We start from the raw sequence: 15,755 nt of genomic DNA, 5'->3' as shown, positions 1-15,755 counted from the left end.
CATTTTTACATAAGAATAAATGTTTTTAAAAATCCACTACTGAGTATACAAAGGATAAACTAACATTTGTTTTTTTTTCTTGGTTCTAGTCTGTTCTCAGTCCCTGCATTATGGAGTATGAGCAAATAGAGAATACATTTAAAAGTAATAAGGATCAAAAGCGAAAAGAGAAAAAGGAAGAAATCAAGGAAGGAAAAACATCAACATATACACTTTTCTACTAGTTGTGACAGCAGTAGTACCTGAATCCTGAGATAAAGTGGGACACAACTGAAGGTACAAATTTGAAATGATGAAATTAGTTTCCTTATTGCAAGCTTCTTATACCAACAAACTCATAGGTCTAATCCAAAAAGAAAAAATCTTAACACCATCCAAAGTTTTTGTACTGTTGGCCCTAATAAATGGTGGTAAAAATAGACCCTAAATATACAATATTAATCTGGTGTTGGTTTATTTCCTAATGATTCCAAATTTTTACTTTCATAATCTTTGTTAGTTAAGCTATCTCCTTTTGAGTGTGATTGTAAAATAAATATGAAAAACTACTCAAATAAATTTCAAAACATATGATGTAGTTTCTAAACATGAAATTCACATCTATAATAAAATGAAAAAATATTCATTACAATTGGGAAGACATTCTATTAACACCAAAAAAAGTCCTAGACTAATAAAAATATTAACATTTTCCTAATACTTGAGTGTTTACAAAGGCTTTCTACACATTATTTGATTTGACTTCAAAAACAACTGTGGAGGGGGCAGCTAGGTGGTGCAGTGGATAGAGCACACCAGCCCTGGAGTCAAGAGTACCTGGGTTCAAATCCGGCCTCAGATACTTAACCTAGCTATGTGGCGTTGGGCAAGCCACTTAACCCCACTGCCTTGCAAAAACCTCAAAAAAAAAATTTTAAAAACCAACTGTGAGGCATATATGAAAGACATATAATCCCTACTTCACAGATGAGAAGATTTAAGTTCAAAAAGGAAAGTGAGTTAGCAAAGATCACACTAAAGGGGAGAGGCTGAATTGGAATACAATACTGTCCAGGTAGGTATGGGGATAGGGTAAGGCAGCAGAAAGAATGCAGAATGGAATTCACAGGATATGAGTTTTAACTTACTGCCTGGTGACATTCAACCTCTCTGGGCCTCAGTTTCCTCATCTTTAGATGAAAAAATCTGGACTAGATGCCTTCCAGGATCCCTTCCAGCTCTAGACTTCTGATTTTCTGTCTCCTAGAACAGGATCCCTCTCCCCTCCATAATTCACTGGACAAGACAAACCTCTATGATCCTCTCTCTTTTGACATGCTTCTGTCCCACTTCCTAGATAGATGGACAAGTTACAATTATCTGAAGTGCTATGATATATTTATGAATACTAGTGCCTTAAGGTTTATAAAGCATTTTCTTCACAACGTATCTGTCAAGCAAATTTTGATAATATTAGCACATCCATTTTACAGAAAAGGAAATGAAAGCCCAGGTGCATAGAGCCCAGGTTTGGAGTTCAAATCCATCCTGAGGCACTGTGTATTTATAAGTCAATTACTCTATTTACCTCAGTTTCCTCAACTGTAAGAGAAGGATAATAATGACACCAACCTCCTAGTGTTGTGAGGATCAAATGAGATAATTTGTAAAATGTACTTAGAACGGTGCCTGAGAAATAGCAGGCATCATATAAATAGCAGGCTATAACATTCTGGGTATCTTCAGTACTCTGAAATCACTAAACCTTTTTCAGATGATCTTTTCCTTAAAGGTGAAAACTCTTTCAATCTGGGAAATTTTAAGCAGGCAACATAGCCAGCACTATGATTATTAAGTAACTCATCCAAGGTCACACAGTAACTGTATGGAGATGGGATTTAAACCCTGGTCTCCTGACAGGGCACTGAATCAGGAAGATTAAGCTCAAATCTGACTCAGACTTAGTGACCTAGGCTAGTCACTTAACTTCTTAATTGCCTCAGTATCCCCGACTGTAAAACTGGGATAACAGCACCTACCCCACAGAATTGTAGTGAGCATAAGATAGTATTTGTAAAGTGTCAGTCTCATAGTAGGTTTTATATATATATATATGAATGCTTATTCTCTCCCTACTTTACCTCTAGGTTGACCTAGACATAATTTCAATTTCCCCTTCTGACATGAAGTACAAAAGACTAGGATCAAATTCCACCTCTGCTTTTATAGTAGTAACCTAAGAGACTTAAGCTCTCTGGGACTTCTCTAGCTACTTATAAAATGTGGGCAGATATAACTTCTGAAGCCTCTTTCAGAGCTAGAACTATGACCTTAATTCTACAATGCGTAAGACAACGAAGTTAGGCAGTGTAGTGGAGGAAGCAATGAACCCCAAAGGGTAAAAAACTTTTTTGAGGTTTAATCCTCAATGCTACTTCTTTGACCTTGAGCAAGTCATTCAGCTTCTTGGGGTTTCAGTTTATTTATCTATAAAATTAAGATTGAACTTCTATACTGGTTATAAAAATGTTATTTTTAAAGGGAAAAATTTATTCTGAATAGAGATTACACAGGTCTTTATGAAACAAGATTTAAATCTGATTGTATGAATTCCAACCTACATTTGGCATAGAAGTTTACAGGAAAAAGAATCATACTGAATTGAATCAATGATCACAAAATCACTATTTCTATCAAAGCAGCAGGGTAACAGGTAACTCTTTATGGTTGTGTTCACAGGCTTTTTTTTTTCCTAGCACTGTGTATAAGATATTTACTAACAGTAATCCGAACTGAAGAAATGAGAAGATGTATATAAACACAGTACAGATAGCAATTGAAATCGTAAGAGTAAGGGATCCAGAAATGTGTGTTGCATATAGTCTACCCATTTTTGCATATAGTTTATCCATTTTTATATAATAAGATTTTCTAAAGAATAACAGAATCTCACAGTTAAAAGGGACTCTAGAGGCCATCCATTCCAACTCAACCTGAACAAAAATACAGTCAATGATAAAAAGATAGGTCCCATATGCAACATATAACGCCATGTTTTGTAGGAGCAAAGATCTGGAAATAAAGATGCCCATCAGCAGAACAATGAATGACTAACAAATTGTGGTACATGAATTTAAAAGAATATGATTGATCATTCTAAGAAACAATGAATACAGAGAAGCATGATTACACTCTAATAACAAATATTGATGCAAAATTAAGTAATTAGAACTAGAAAAAGAACACATACAGCAATGCAATTAGAAAAAAACACAAACACTGGGAATATGATGCAATGGAAAGCTCACTGAACTTATAATCAAAATACTTCAGTCTGAAACTTGGCTTTGTAACTCACTACTTGTGTGAACATGGACAAATCATTTAACTTCTTTGGGCCTCAGGTTCCTTGTGGGTAAAATGAGAAAACAGGATTAAAGTACTCTAAGGTCCCTTTCTAGCTCTACATCTGTGATCTTCTGAATATTATAAAATTATAATGACCAAGCTAGGTCCCAAAGAAGAGACATGAGGTGACACCTCTCCCTTACTTTGGAGAGGTAGAGGAATATGGGTATGAAACACTCCTATATAATGACAGATTTTTGGTTGAATTGTTGAACTAAAGAGTGTTCAGGTATATAGTAGAAAATGAAATGACATTAAAAATATATATCAATAAAAATAAGCATTTTAAAAAATCCTCTCTACAACAAATCCAGCAAGTGTTCATCTAGCGTTTGTTTTTATAATGTTTATCCTTCTTTTTCAAAGAAGACCATGACATCAGGGAGGTGATAGCACACAAATTGGATTTTAGTTGGGGCAGGGCTAAGTCACTAGCCTCACTTTCTCCTCCAGAGTCCTTTGGGTCCAGGGGCCAGATATGAATCAGGAGATGGCCATGGATTTGAGGCAATCAGAGTGATTTGCCCAAGGTCACAGAGCTAGAAAATGCCTGAGGCTGGATTCAAACTCCTGTCCTCTAGACTCCAAGACCAGTACTCTATCCAGTGTACCACCTAGCTGCCCAACATTTGCTCTAGTGAAGGGAAACACTGTATCATACATCCTGAGGCAACCTATTCCACTTTTATAATTCTAGTGGGGAAATATTCTATCATATTAAAATAGAAATCTTCTATGCAACACTTGTCACATCATTCCTGCACCAGTCCAACACTGGACAAGCAAAACAAATCAAATTCCTCTTGTAAACAATAGTCTTTCTCCATGCTAAGAATTGCTAGTTTCTTCAGACTATCCTTAAAATGACACTACCCTAGCTGCTGTACTCTAGATATTGTTTAGTTTATCAGTGTTCTTCCGAAAATGTGATGGCCAGAACTGAACAAAATAATCCAGTTGTGGTCTGACCAGGGTAAAATACATATAAACTATAATTTTCTTTATAAATTATCGTAACTCTCAATACAATCTTAGACTGAATTACATTTTGGGGGCAGTTATAACACACTGGGTTTTCAATACTCTAAAATCTCCTTTTTCAGATAATCTTTTCCCTAAAGGCAGGAACACTTCAACAGAAAGTAATCTTGTGTGCAAGGCCATCTCACTTTCATATTTGCATTCCCAAGGGCTAACCCAGTTCTGGCACGTGGTAGACATTTAATAAATGCTTATTGACTTTTTTTCCTTCAAAAAATAGTCAGCCCAATCATAGAACTTCAGTCTTAGTTCAGGATTTTGAACACAGCAGATGATAACCAAATGTTGGTTGAATTACCAAATTCTCATATGGGGCTGTATAAAGAAAGGCACAGCATGTAATGATGACAGATCTGTGAACTAGTCCAACTATTCTGAAAAGCAGATTGGAATAAATTTTCCTCATCTTTTAAACAAAGTATCCCACTGTACCCCAAGGAAATCTCTAACATCAAAGTATTTTTACAGCAGTACTTTTCATATTATCAAAGAACTGAAAACAAAATAGAAGCCCACCAGTGGGCAAACAGCTAAACAAAAAGTATATAAATGTATGAAATATTACTGTGCTGCAAGAAAAGATACATTATAAGGAATATAGGAAAGCATAGGAAGAAATTTATATGAATTGATGCAAAATAAAGAGAACAGAAAAACAATGCACATGGTTACTATAAGAGCTAAAATTAAAAAACAAAAAAATTGAAATCAAATGTCTTTAATTGTATTGAGAAAGTCTGACCTCTGAGAAGAGATATGAGAGTGTAACTCTTTCCTTTCTTTAACAATTAAGGATTTACGGGGTGAGGACGACTTCATATGTCAACATGAATGGGTATATTTACTGCTAAATTTTAACTTTTTTTCCTTCTTTTTTTAATGTTATAAGGGATGGTTTTCTGAAGGGCAATAAGAAAATAAAGAGATGTAAAAACAAGGCATCATGATGGCCCAAATGAGATACTATTTCTAAAGCTATTAACATAGTGCCTAAATAGGTGTAATTTAAATGCCAATTCCTTCTTCCCTTTCCCTACCCTATCAAGGTCTCCACCTTCCCCCTCAGGAAAGAAAAAAGTTGGGCCAAAGGAAAAACAGGAGAAATTTAGCCTAAACCAAAAAAAAAAAAATTTCTAGAATTGAGAGACCTAAGTAGCATTACAGAGAAACTAGGCATATTGAAAGCTTTCACAAACTAGAGCAGATTACCATCCCTTCACAGGTGATTTTTTTTTTAATCCAAACTAGGAGGCAGAAACAGATGGTTTACCAAAGCCCTTTCCAAGTCCCATAGATCCAAGAAAGTGTGTTTTAACAAGTATAAGTCATCAATAAGAGCTGCTACACTTTCAGAGATTGGTCATGGATCAACTCTGAAAATCCCTTGTGGTCAAGATGAACTATGGGGCCCACTAGCTGGCACAGTGGATAGGGCACAGGACCTGGAGTCAGGAAAACCAGGACTCAAATCTGGCCTCATACCCAAGTCAATTAATCCTGTTTCCTCAAATATAAAATAAGTTGGGGCAGCTAGGTGGCACAGTGAAGAGAGCACCAGCCCTGGAGTCAGGAGGACCTGAGTTCAAATTTGACCTCAGACACTTAATAATTACCTGTGTGGCCTTGGGCAAGCCACTTAACCCCATATTGCCTTGCAAAAACTAAAATAAATAAATAAATGTGTGTATGTATATATATATATATATATATATATATATATATATATATATATATATATATATAATAAATTAGAGCAAGGAAATGGCAAACCTCTTCAGTATCATTGCCAAGAAAATCCAAAATGGGGTCACAAAGAGTTGCTTGGATATGACTGAAATAAATGAACAGCATAGAATAAGATGAACTGTAGCCATTTTCTATCAATAAACTAATCTCATATTGGTTCCTACTATCCACAAGGAGTTATTGGGATATTTAATAGTGCTTATATATGTATGTATATATATATATACATATATATATATATATATATATATATATATATATATATATAAGCATGATGTACACATACAAAAATTTTCTTTGTGAATTGCCATCCCATTGGACTGCAATCTGGTTAAAGGTAGACACTTTGGAATATTAAGTAAAACACTGTAGAAATAGTAGTAGGAGGAGGAGTAGCAGCAGCAACAGCAATAGTAGTAGTAGGCCACCAATGTTACATAATGTACTACTTAGTAGTAATAATAAACAGTGAGGTTTACAGTTTATAAAAGAGTAGATGTTTAAAAATGATACAAAACTAAATTATCAATTACTAGGTACTTAGCACATCATCTAATACAATGTAGGTACTTTGCAAATGTTTGTTTTTGATTGATGTTAAATTTATCAGAAAATAAAATAAGAGTAAAAGTGCTTGAGATTTCTTTTATATATGATTTTGTTCCTATCTTCTGCAAAGCCTTCTAGTTTTAGGACCACAAATCATAAACAAAGAGGCAAGGACCTTAGTTTTTCTAGTCCAATGCCCTCATTTTACAGGGGAGGACAATGAAGTCCAAAAAAGTTAAAATAACTTTCCAGAAGATAAGGAGGTAGCAAGTAGCAGAGCCTGAATCTGAACCTAGTTTCTCAGTTTAGATCCAGGGTACTCTTTCCGTTTCAATATGCTGTTTTTGACTTTAGACTAACCTATCATCTGGAGTTACCTAATGTCTAGGTGAGGCTAGAATTAAAAAGTACATCCCTTTTAAATTAATCTTTTGAAAAATCCCATTGCTTGTTTCAGAATTCCTTGAGTAGAGTGCTTAGTCCTAAATCATTTCCCCCAATTGCTCTGAACTTTGGTCTACACCCCAATCTTTACGTTTTTACAAAGACACACAATAATCACAAATAGGAGCATCAAAAGCATCTATCAAATGACACATTCCCATTCTATACTACCAAATAAAAGCACACATTTCAAACAACAGCCACCGGTTAAGTTTCAAAGAAGTAGGCTTCCCACGAATGACAAATATATTGGGGAGTCAGGATCCCCCAAAACAAACCAACATTAGAAAAAGCCAATTCTGAAGGTTTACATTTCCCAACCCTGCTCCGCTCCTTCTCCGTCCTCACCTTTCCCTGCTTTCCCGGGGCACTACCGAAGAGAAAACAGATGTAAAACAACTTCCAAAAATTAAGAAAAATGGGCACGCCATCGTCCCCTCCCCCACCACTCTTGAACCCTGGCGCTGCCAGGGTCTTCCCCTTTCGCACGGCCTGCCCGCACTCCAGTCTTTTGCGGGAATGAAGAGCGGTGCTTAATCACCGCGTTTAAATCGAATTGCGTTTCTCACGCATTTACAAGTCTCCCACCGAGAAGGGGTCCAGAAAGGTTAAGCCCCTTGAGCCGGAGCGTGCCCCCCGAGGAGAGGGCGAGCGGGCCCCGGCCCTCAGGGGCCGCTCCCGGACTAAGGGAGGCGCGGTCCCGGCCCTGGATGGCCCCGGGCGGGGCTCCGAGGGCCCGCAAGCACGGCCAGCGGGCGCGAGGCGGGGAAGGCAGGAGCGGGAGCCGCCGGCCCGGCCCCCCGCCCCAGGCCAACTTCAGGGCCGCCCGCACTTACCCCGCAGGGCCGCCGCGGTCGCCGCTGGGTCGAGGAGCCGGACGGGAGCGGAAGGCGCTGCCGCTGCCGCCGCCGCGGCGGGGATGGGGGCGGGGAGGGGCGGCCGTCACCGGGCCAGAGGCCTCGCGCCGCCGCGTAGCTGTCGCCCGAAGAGGAGGGGGAGGGGCGCCGGGAGAGAGGGAGAGAGAGGGAGAGAGACAGAGAGAGAGGGAGGGAGGGAGGGAGGGGAAGCGCGCGCGCGGGCGGGAGCGCGCACGGTGCCCACGGGTCCCCGCCCGCGGCAGCCGGGCCCGGATCCCTTCAGTCGGCTCCTCCTACTGCCCCGCCCCCAGGAAGCTCCCGCCTGGCCGCAGGAGATTGGCCCGAAGACTCCAGGAGCCCTCAGCGCGGCAGGGGATTGGGCGGAGCCGCTTGTCAATCCAAGTCGCCGGGACGGCGCGGGGCGCGGGGCGGCGGGTCAGATGTCGTTCGCTCGCTCCGTGCCTTCCCAGGCGCTTGGCGCTGGGACCCAAGGACCGGACGGCTGGCTGGCTCCCCAGCGGTCCCGCCGGTGTCTGGCGTTTAACCAGCCACCTCCCCGCCGGCATGTGCCGCGGGCCCGGGCCCGAGAGTCTGCGGCGCCCCCTGCCCACCCCGGGGCCGGACGGCCGAGGTTTCTGGTGGAAGGAGTAAACGTGGACGCGCCTCGCTTGCGCCCGGGCAAGGCGGGGGGACTCTCACTCAGAACCGCAACAAAGGCGCCAACTAAGAGCCCTCAGGCCTGCGGTCTCACTCCCTCCATCTAGATGGCAACTTCCTTTTTTTGTTTGCAAAAGGGAAAAAAAAGCGCGCGGGGGCGGGGCGGGGCGGGGCCGGCGAACAAAGCCGGGCCTTCCCCTGCAAAGTGAAGGAGCCGCCGCGACTGGGGCAGGGTCTCCCGTCGGGGCTGCACCCGCCGGCCCACCTCGGCCTCCGCCTGCTCCGGCCCAGGTCTGCAAGTTCTGTGGGCGCCACCGACCGCGCAGCCCTAAAGAGACGTGTCCAAGGGGGCTCGAACCCCGAGGACCCGAAAATCCAACGTGTCCTGCGCTTGAACTTTGTAAAAGACACCGAGGGGCGGCTAGGTGGAGCGGAGGACAGAGCACCGGAGTCAGGAGGGCCTGAGTTCAAATGTGACCTCAGACATTTAATAATGACCTGGCCGTGTGGCCTTGGGCAAGCCACTTAATCCCCATGGCCTTGCAAAAACTTAAAAAAAAGACACTAAGGGGGGGGGGGGGGGGGGGGGGGGGGGCGCGGATAACTTATCCAGGTGTTTGAACCTAAGTCAAGTCCATTAACATTTATAGATGTCTACTCTGTGCCAGACAATATGCTAAGGGCTGGGAGTCATCTGACTTCTATGTCTGATAATTGCCAAAATTTAAAGCTATATCTCTTGAAATTCTGTAGTTCCTCCACCCAACTCAACCTTCATAGAAGCAGCTGTATGAAAGAGATAAATCCTGCTAAAGCATGGTTTCAGTTACTATACATTTATTATTGATTTCTTTTTATCTCCATCTCTTTAGGATCCTCACTGGAAAGAGACAAAAAGAGCAAAAAATAAAAGGGGGACAGGAGAACGATGGCAAAGCAAGGGCAAAAGAGGGGGGGAAAGGAGATAGGGAGTTATGGTTATGTATTGAATACCTTCACTGGAAATGTGTAATACTTGAAAGTAGTAGAACTATTCTGGGGGTCAAGACCTATCCGGAGTATTCTCTTCCTCACCTCTAAAGCTTTAAAGATCTTTTGTTAATCCTTTTCTCCTTTCATATTTTTCTTAAACCTCTTCTGCATTCACACCACATCAGAATCCCTTTCTCCAAACAAGAATAGTGCTATTTGTCTAAGAAGGCAGAATGGTTCAAATCAGAACTAAAGATAGACTTTGAAGCTAGGCATTTCACCCTTGCAGAGTTGTAGGCAATGGAACATAAATCTAGACCTTGAAGGCTTCGAAGGTGCCTCAGATCCCCACTTTACACATCAGAAAATTGAGGACCAAGTAGATATTTGATCAAAGTCACAGTAGTCAGACAGTAAAGGGGCATTTATTAAACTTTTATTGTGTGCTAGATACTATAATAAATCCTGGGACATAAAGAAAAAAAATGCCCTCAAGGAGCATGCCTTTAAATAAGAGAGACAACATATAAATAATTAGGTATTTGTAAGATACATAAAGAGAAGATGAAAATAACTTGAAAAGGGAAAGCATCAGCCTCTGGAGTAGGGGGAGTGGAGATCAGGAAAGTCCCTGGGGAAATTAGAATTTGAGCTCATTTTTGAAGGAAGTCTAAACTACACCTTAAAAAATGTGCCCTAGCAGCTGAGTGGGACTAAAAGTGGGGAGATATTTGAAACAGGGAGACCAACTAGAAAGCTATTGAAATAGTCCAGGTGTAAAGTGATAGGGTAAAGTGATAGTGAGTAGAAAGAAGGGGACATATATTGTAAAGGTAGAAGCTATAAAGCTGCCAGCATATTTGGATTCCAGAGATGAATGAGATCTAGGGGTTGAGAATGACAATAATGTTATAGGAAAACTGGGATAACCTCAACAATAATAGGGAAATTTGGAAGTGGGGAGGGTTTGGGCTGAAAGAATGAATTGTTTTGGTCACATTGAATTTAAGGTGCCAGTGGGATATCCAATCTGAGATGTTCAAAAGACATTTTGACTATAGCTCAGAAGAGATGAAAGCTGAATATATAGATCTGGACATCATCTACAAAGAGACTATAATTAAATCCATGAGAGCTGATGAGATCACCCAATGAAAATCAGTAGAGCAAAAAGACAAGAGGGTTCAAGATAGAGCCTTGAGAGAGATTCACAGATTGTTAGCATGCCTTCAAAAAATCAGTAAAGGAGACTAAAAAAGTCGTTCACTTAGGAGAGAGCAATGTCTTGAAAATTCAGAAAAGAGAAAGTGAACAATCATATCAAATGTTTCAGAGAGGACAAGAAATTCAGAATTGCAAAAAGGTCATTAGATATGATAATCAAGACATGACTGGCAATGATGAGGGCATTTTCAGTCAAAGGATTAGAAGCCAGACTTCAGAGAATTTAATAGAGAGAAGTGGAGGCATTGAATGTAGATGACTTTCTCAGGGAATTTAGTTACAGCTCAGTAGATGTATTCTGAGAATTGGAGAGATGGGCAGACAGTAGGCAGCAGACCAAGGGTCAATTTATAGGGAGAGTGAAGATAAATGTCAGTTTGCTATAGGAGTGAGGAATTAGATAAGGCCTTATGTAGAGGAGTAAACTTGGGAAGGAGAGGCAGAATTTGATCCCTAGTCCCTTAACTCCAGAGGCACTGTTCTTTCCTTCCTATAAGCAGCTGAGCCAGCTGGAAATGAGGACAGAGAGTTCATTGCTATTCAGAAAAGACAGGAGCTAGCAGTTAGGAAGACAGAAAAGGAATCTTTCTGATTTCTTCCTGCCTTAAATTACACAGTATAGTTGACCTTTTTATTCAGAAGTGGAACCACTGGTGAAAATTGCTTGGAGTCAATTAGAAACAATTGAAGGAGTCTCAGTAGACACCAAAAAAATCTATTGCATCACTATTGTGGGAGCAAAAAAGGGAAGAAAACTCATCGACTGAGAAATGGTTAAATGAATTAAAGAAGGATAAATGTGGTGCAATTTTACCATTTCATAAGAAATAGAAATATGACTACAAAAAACCATGAAAAGACAAACTCATGCAGAGTAAAATAAGCGTAACCAAGAAAACAATATACACAGAAATTAAAAAATGTAAATAAAAAGAAAAACCACAAAATAAGCAAAAATGAATGTTGCAAAATTACCAAGAGCAAGAAAGCATAGTCCCAAGGAATGGACATAAGACATTTCCCCCAATTCTCTTGAAGAAATAGGAAGTCCACTGGGTACAGAACCTAGCATATATTTTAAGACTTAGCTGATTCTTTCTTTCTCTCTTTCTTCCCTCCTTTTAAAAAAAAATCCTTTGTTATATGGGATGAGCTCTCTGGAAAGGGACAAAGAAGGATATTAAGAGAAATTTAGAAGATGTAAAACCAAAAGACATCAGCAAATTTTAGCTTTTTAAATATTTAAAAAAAAGATGTGGGGATAAGAGGAAGAAACTGAGGGAACTAAGTGTTCTAGAAAAATGATGACGCTTGAGTGAACTTTGTAGAATTAAGGCCCTCCTTCTTCTCCTGAGGTTCTCAAAACCCTAAGATGAAGCAGAAGTCGCCTAGCAATATAGATTTGAATCCTAAATTTTTAATGATTTTTATCCTGATTAATTTGTTGCAAAATTTTTTAATTGAAAACACTAATGTTTATTTTACATGGTACAATGAAACACACATATATATTATATATTATAAATATATATTATAAAATGGATGCCCTTCCCCTCTACCTAGTGTCTGTCCTTTTCCTCCTCTTCCAATTTCTGTCATACTTCTCTAAAGACTTTCTATTTCTTCATCACCTTGCCCATTCCAAAATCCTCCAAGGTAATGGAAAGAATACTGGACTTGAGGGGTGCAATCAAGATGGTGGAATGAAGGCAGGAAATCCCAGAAATTCTCCTCCAGACCACTTCAAATGCTTTTAAACTAAGACTCTAACTAAATTCTAGAATGACAGAGGAAGAGGGAAGTGGGGAGAGGAGTGGGGGGGGTGTCCCCTGAAAATAACTGCAGAAACTCAAAAGCTTGAGAAAATGAGTCCTTCACCCTGGAAGCAGAGCCCCACCTTAACGAAGAGTTAAAATCAAGTCGTAAGCTGGGGAAATGAGCAAGCAACAGAAGAAAAAGAATCTGACCATAGAAAATTACTTTGGTCCCATGGAGAATCAAAATACAAACTCAGAAGATGACAAAGTCAAAGCTTCTATATCCAAAGTCTCCAGGAAAAATAGGAATTGGTCTCAGGCTATAGAAAATCTCAAAAAATAGTTTTTAAAAAAAGTAAGGGAAGTAGACAAAAATTGTGAAGAGAACTGGGAGTGATGCAGGAAAGTCGGCAGCTTGGTAAAGGAGATGCCAAAAAATACTGAAGAAAATACATCTTAAAAACAAGACTGGACCAAATGACAAAAGAGATCCCAAAAGTCAATGAAGAGAAGAATCCCCTAAAAAGCAGAACTGGCCAAATGGAAACAGAGACACAAAAGCCCATTGGAGAGAATAATTCCTTAAACTATAGAATGGAGCAAAGGGAATCTGATGACTTTGTGAGAAATTAAAAAACAATAAAACAAAACCAAAAGAATGAAAACTAGAAGAAAATCTGAAATATATCATTGGAAAAACAATTGACCTGGAAAACAGATCTAAGAGAGATCATTTAAAAATTACTGGGCTACCTGAAAGTCCTGACCAGGAAAGAGCCTAGATTAACTTTTAAAGAAACTATCCAAGTAAATTGCTCTTATATCCTAGAAGCAGAGGGTAAAATAGAAATTGAAGGATCACCTCCTGAAATAGATCCCAAAATAAAAACTCCCAGGAATATTATAGCCAAATTCCAGAACTCCCAAGTCAAAGAGAAAATACTATAAGCAACCAGAAATAGAATGAAGCTGAAGTGAAGATTACACAGGATTTAGCAGCATCCACATTAAGGACTGGTAGGGCTTGGAATAAGATATTCCAGAAAGCAAAAGAACTTGGATTACAACCAAGAATCAACCACCCAGCAAAACTGAACAGGGGAAAAGATGGACATTCAATTACATAAGGGACTTTCAAACTTTCCTGATAAAATGATGAGAGTTGAACAGAAATTTTGATCTTCAAGTACAGGACTGAGGTGAAACATAGGGGGACAGGAAGGGCAAATTATAAGGGATATAATGATGCTGAACTTCTTGTATTCCTGCATGGGAAGAATAACTCAAATGAACCTTCTCATTTATTAGGACACTTAGAAGGATATGAATATGAAGGTGTAATATATTAAAGATGGAGTTAATGGGCATGAAAGGAATATACTGGGGTGGCTAGGTGGTAGAGTGGATAGAGCACCAGCCCTGGAGTCAAGAGTACCTGAATTCAAATCCGGCCTCAGGCACTTAATAATTAACCTAGCTATATGGCCTTGAATAAGCCACTTAGCCCATTTGCCTTGCAAAAACCTAACTATATACATATATATATATATATATATATATATACATATATATGCATATACATATATATATATGTATATGTATATATAAAAGAAAGGAATGTACTGGGAGAAAGGGAAAGGAGAGGTAGGATGTGCTAAGATATTTTACATAAAAGAGGCAAGAAAAAGCTTTTGCATGGCACAATAGATAGAGCACTAGCCCTAGAATCAGAAGGACCTGAGTTCAAATGTTGCTTCAGACACTTAATAAGTACTTAGCTGTGTGCCTTTGGGCAAGTCACTTAACCCCATTACCTTAAATATGATAAATAAATGAATGGATGAATAGATAAATAAATAGAAATGGTTCTGAGAGGAAATAACATACATATTCAATAAGTTATAGAAATCTATCAGCCTAAAGGGAAAAAAGGAGAGAAAAGGGATGAGGGAGGTGATGGAAGAAAAGGAAGATCATGGGAAAGGGTAGTCAGATACAACACACTCTTTTTGTTTTTGTTCTTTTAGGGTTTTTTAGGTTTTTGCAAGGCAATGGGGGTTAAGTGGCTTGCCCAAGGGCCACACAACTAGGTAATTATTAAGTGTCTGAAACTGGATTTGAACTCAGGTCCTCCTGACTTCAGGGTTGGTGCTCTGTCCACTGTACCACCCAGCCATCCCATACAACACACTTTTGAAGAGAAACAGGGTGAAAGGAAAGAGAGAATAGAATACATGGGGTAGGAAGAAAAAGGATAGAGGATGGATGGATGGATGGATGCTAGCAATAGCAACTATGGGAAAAAATTATTGAAGCAATTTCTCTGATGGACTTAGGATAATGAATGAGATTCATCCTAAAGACAGAGCTAATGGTATCTGAATACAGACTGAAGCACACTTTTTTTCCCTCTCACTGTAATTTTCTTGTGGTTTCTCTATCTTTGTGGGGGGGGGGGGATTACTTTTACAAGAAGACTACTTAAATAATTAATTAAAATTTTTTAAAATACTGGACTTGAATTTAGGAGATACTTGCTTTCAAATTCTAGTTCTAACATGTTACCCCCTTTGATTATGGGTTTAACCTATCAGGACTTCAGTTTCCCCATCTATATAATAGGGATAATAATACATCAACTATTAACCCTCACAGAATTGTCATGAAGAAAGCTCTATCCAGATATAATAATAATAATAATTATTATTATTATTATTATTATTATTATTATTATTATTACTTCTTCCCTCCCCATTTTGTTCTAACTAACCTCTCAAAGGTCATCAATGATCACCTAAATGTTATATCTAATGATTAGTCCCCAAGCTCAGTTTACCTTTCACCAGTTAATAATCCCCCCTCTTTGAAACTCTCCTCCAGCTATCTTCTTTCTGCAAGGTTCAGGAATAGGCCTCTTGCTCTTCTCTACATACACTTTATATCATAGAACTTAGCCATTCTCATCATTTCAATTATAATTTCTATATAAATGGCTCCCAAAAAGAAGTTTCCAGGCCTGACCTTCTCTCTAAACTACATGGCTATATTACCATCACCTCAATCTCAAGATTGCTTTTCACATGATGGGCAAATGTTTAATAAGTGATAACCACTAAATAGA

At 39.4% G+C, this 15,755-nt stretch overlaps 1 protein-coding gene across 5 annotated transcripts in view; it reads right to left on the bottom strand.

Moving 5' to 3' along the window:
• Positions 1-8,153, bottom strand: part of NCK1 (NCK adaptor protein 1) — an 89,558-nt gene extending 81,405 nt beyond the window's left edge. For 3 of the 5 annotated variants that reach the window (XM_074214837.1, XM_074214840.1, XM_074214841.1), the window contains exon 1: positions 8,004-8,071. The gene's annotated coding sequence lies outside the window, so the exon portion shown is untranslated. Of the gene's footprint in view, positions 1-8,003 lie in introns of all 5 variants that reach the window. The other 2 variants (XM_074214844.1, XM_074214839.1) reach the window with 2 other exon arrangements.
• Between the last annotated feature and the right edge of the window lie 7,602 nt (positions 8,154-15,755).

This window comes from Macrotis lagotis, chromosome 1, assembly GCF_037893015.1.
Source record: "Macrotis lagotis isolate mMagLag1 chromosome 1, bilby.v1.9.chrom.fasta, whole genome shotgun sequence".
Taxonomy (NCBI): Eukaryota; Metazoa; Chordata; class Mammalia; order Peramelemorphia; family Peramelidae; genus Macrotis; species Macrotis lagotis.
Note: the sequence above shows the minus strand (reverse complement) of the source record. Positions and strands in the feature narration are given on the sequence as shown.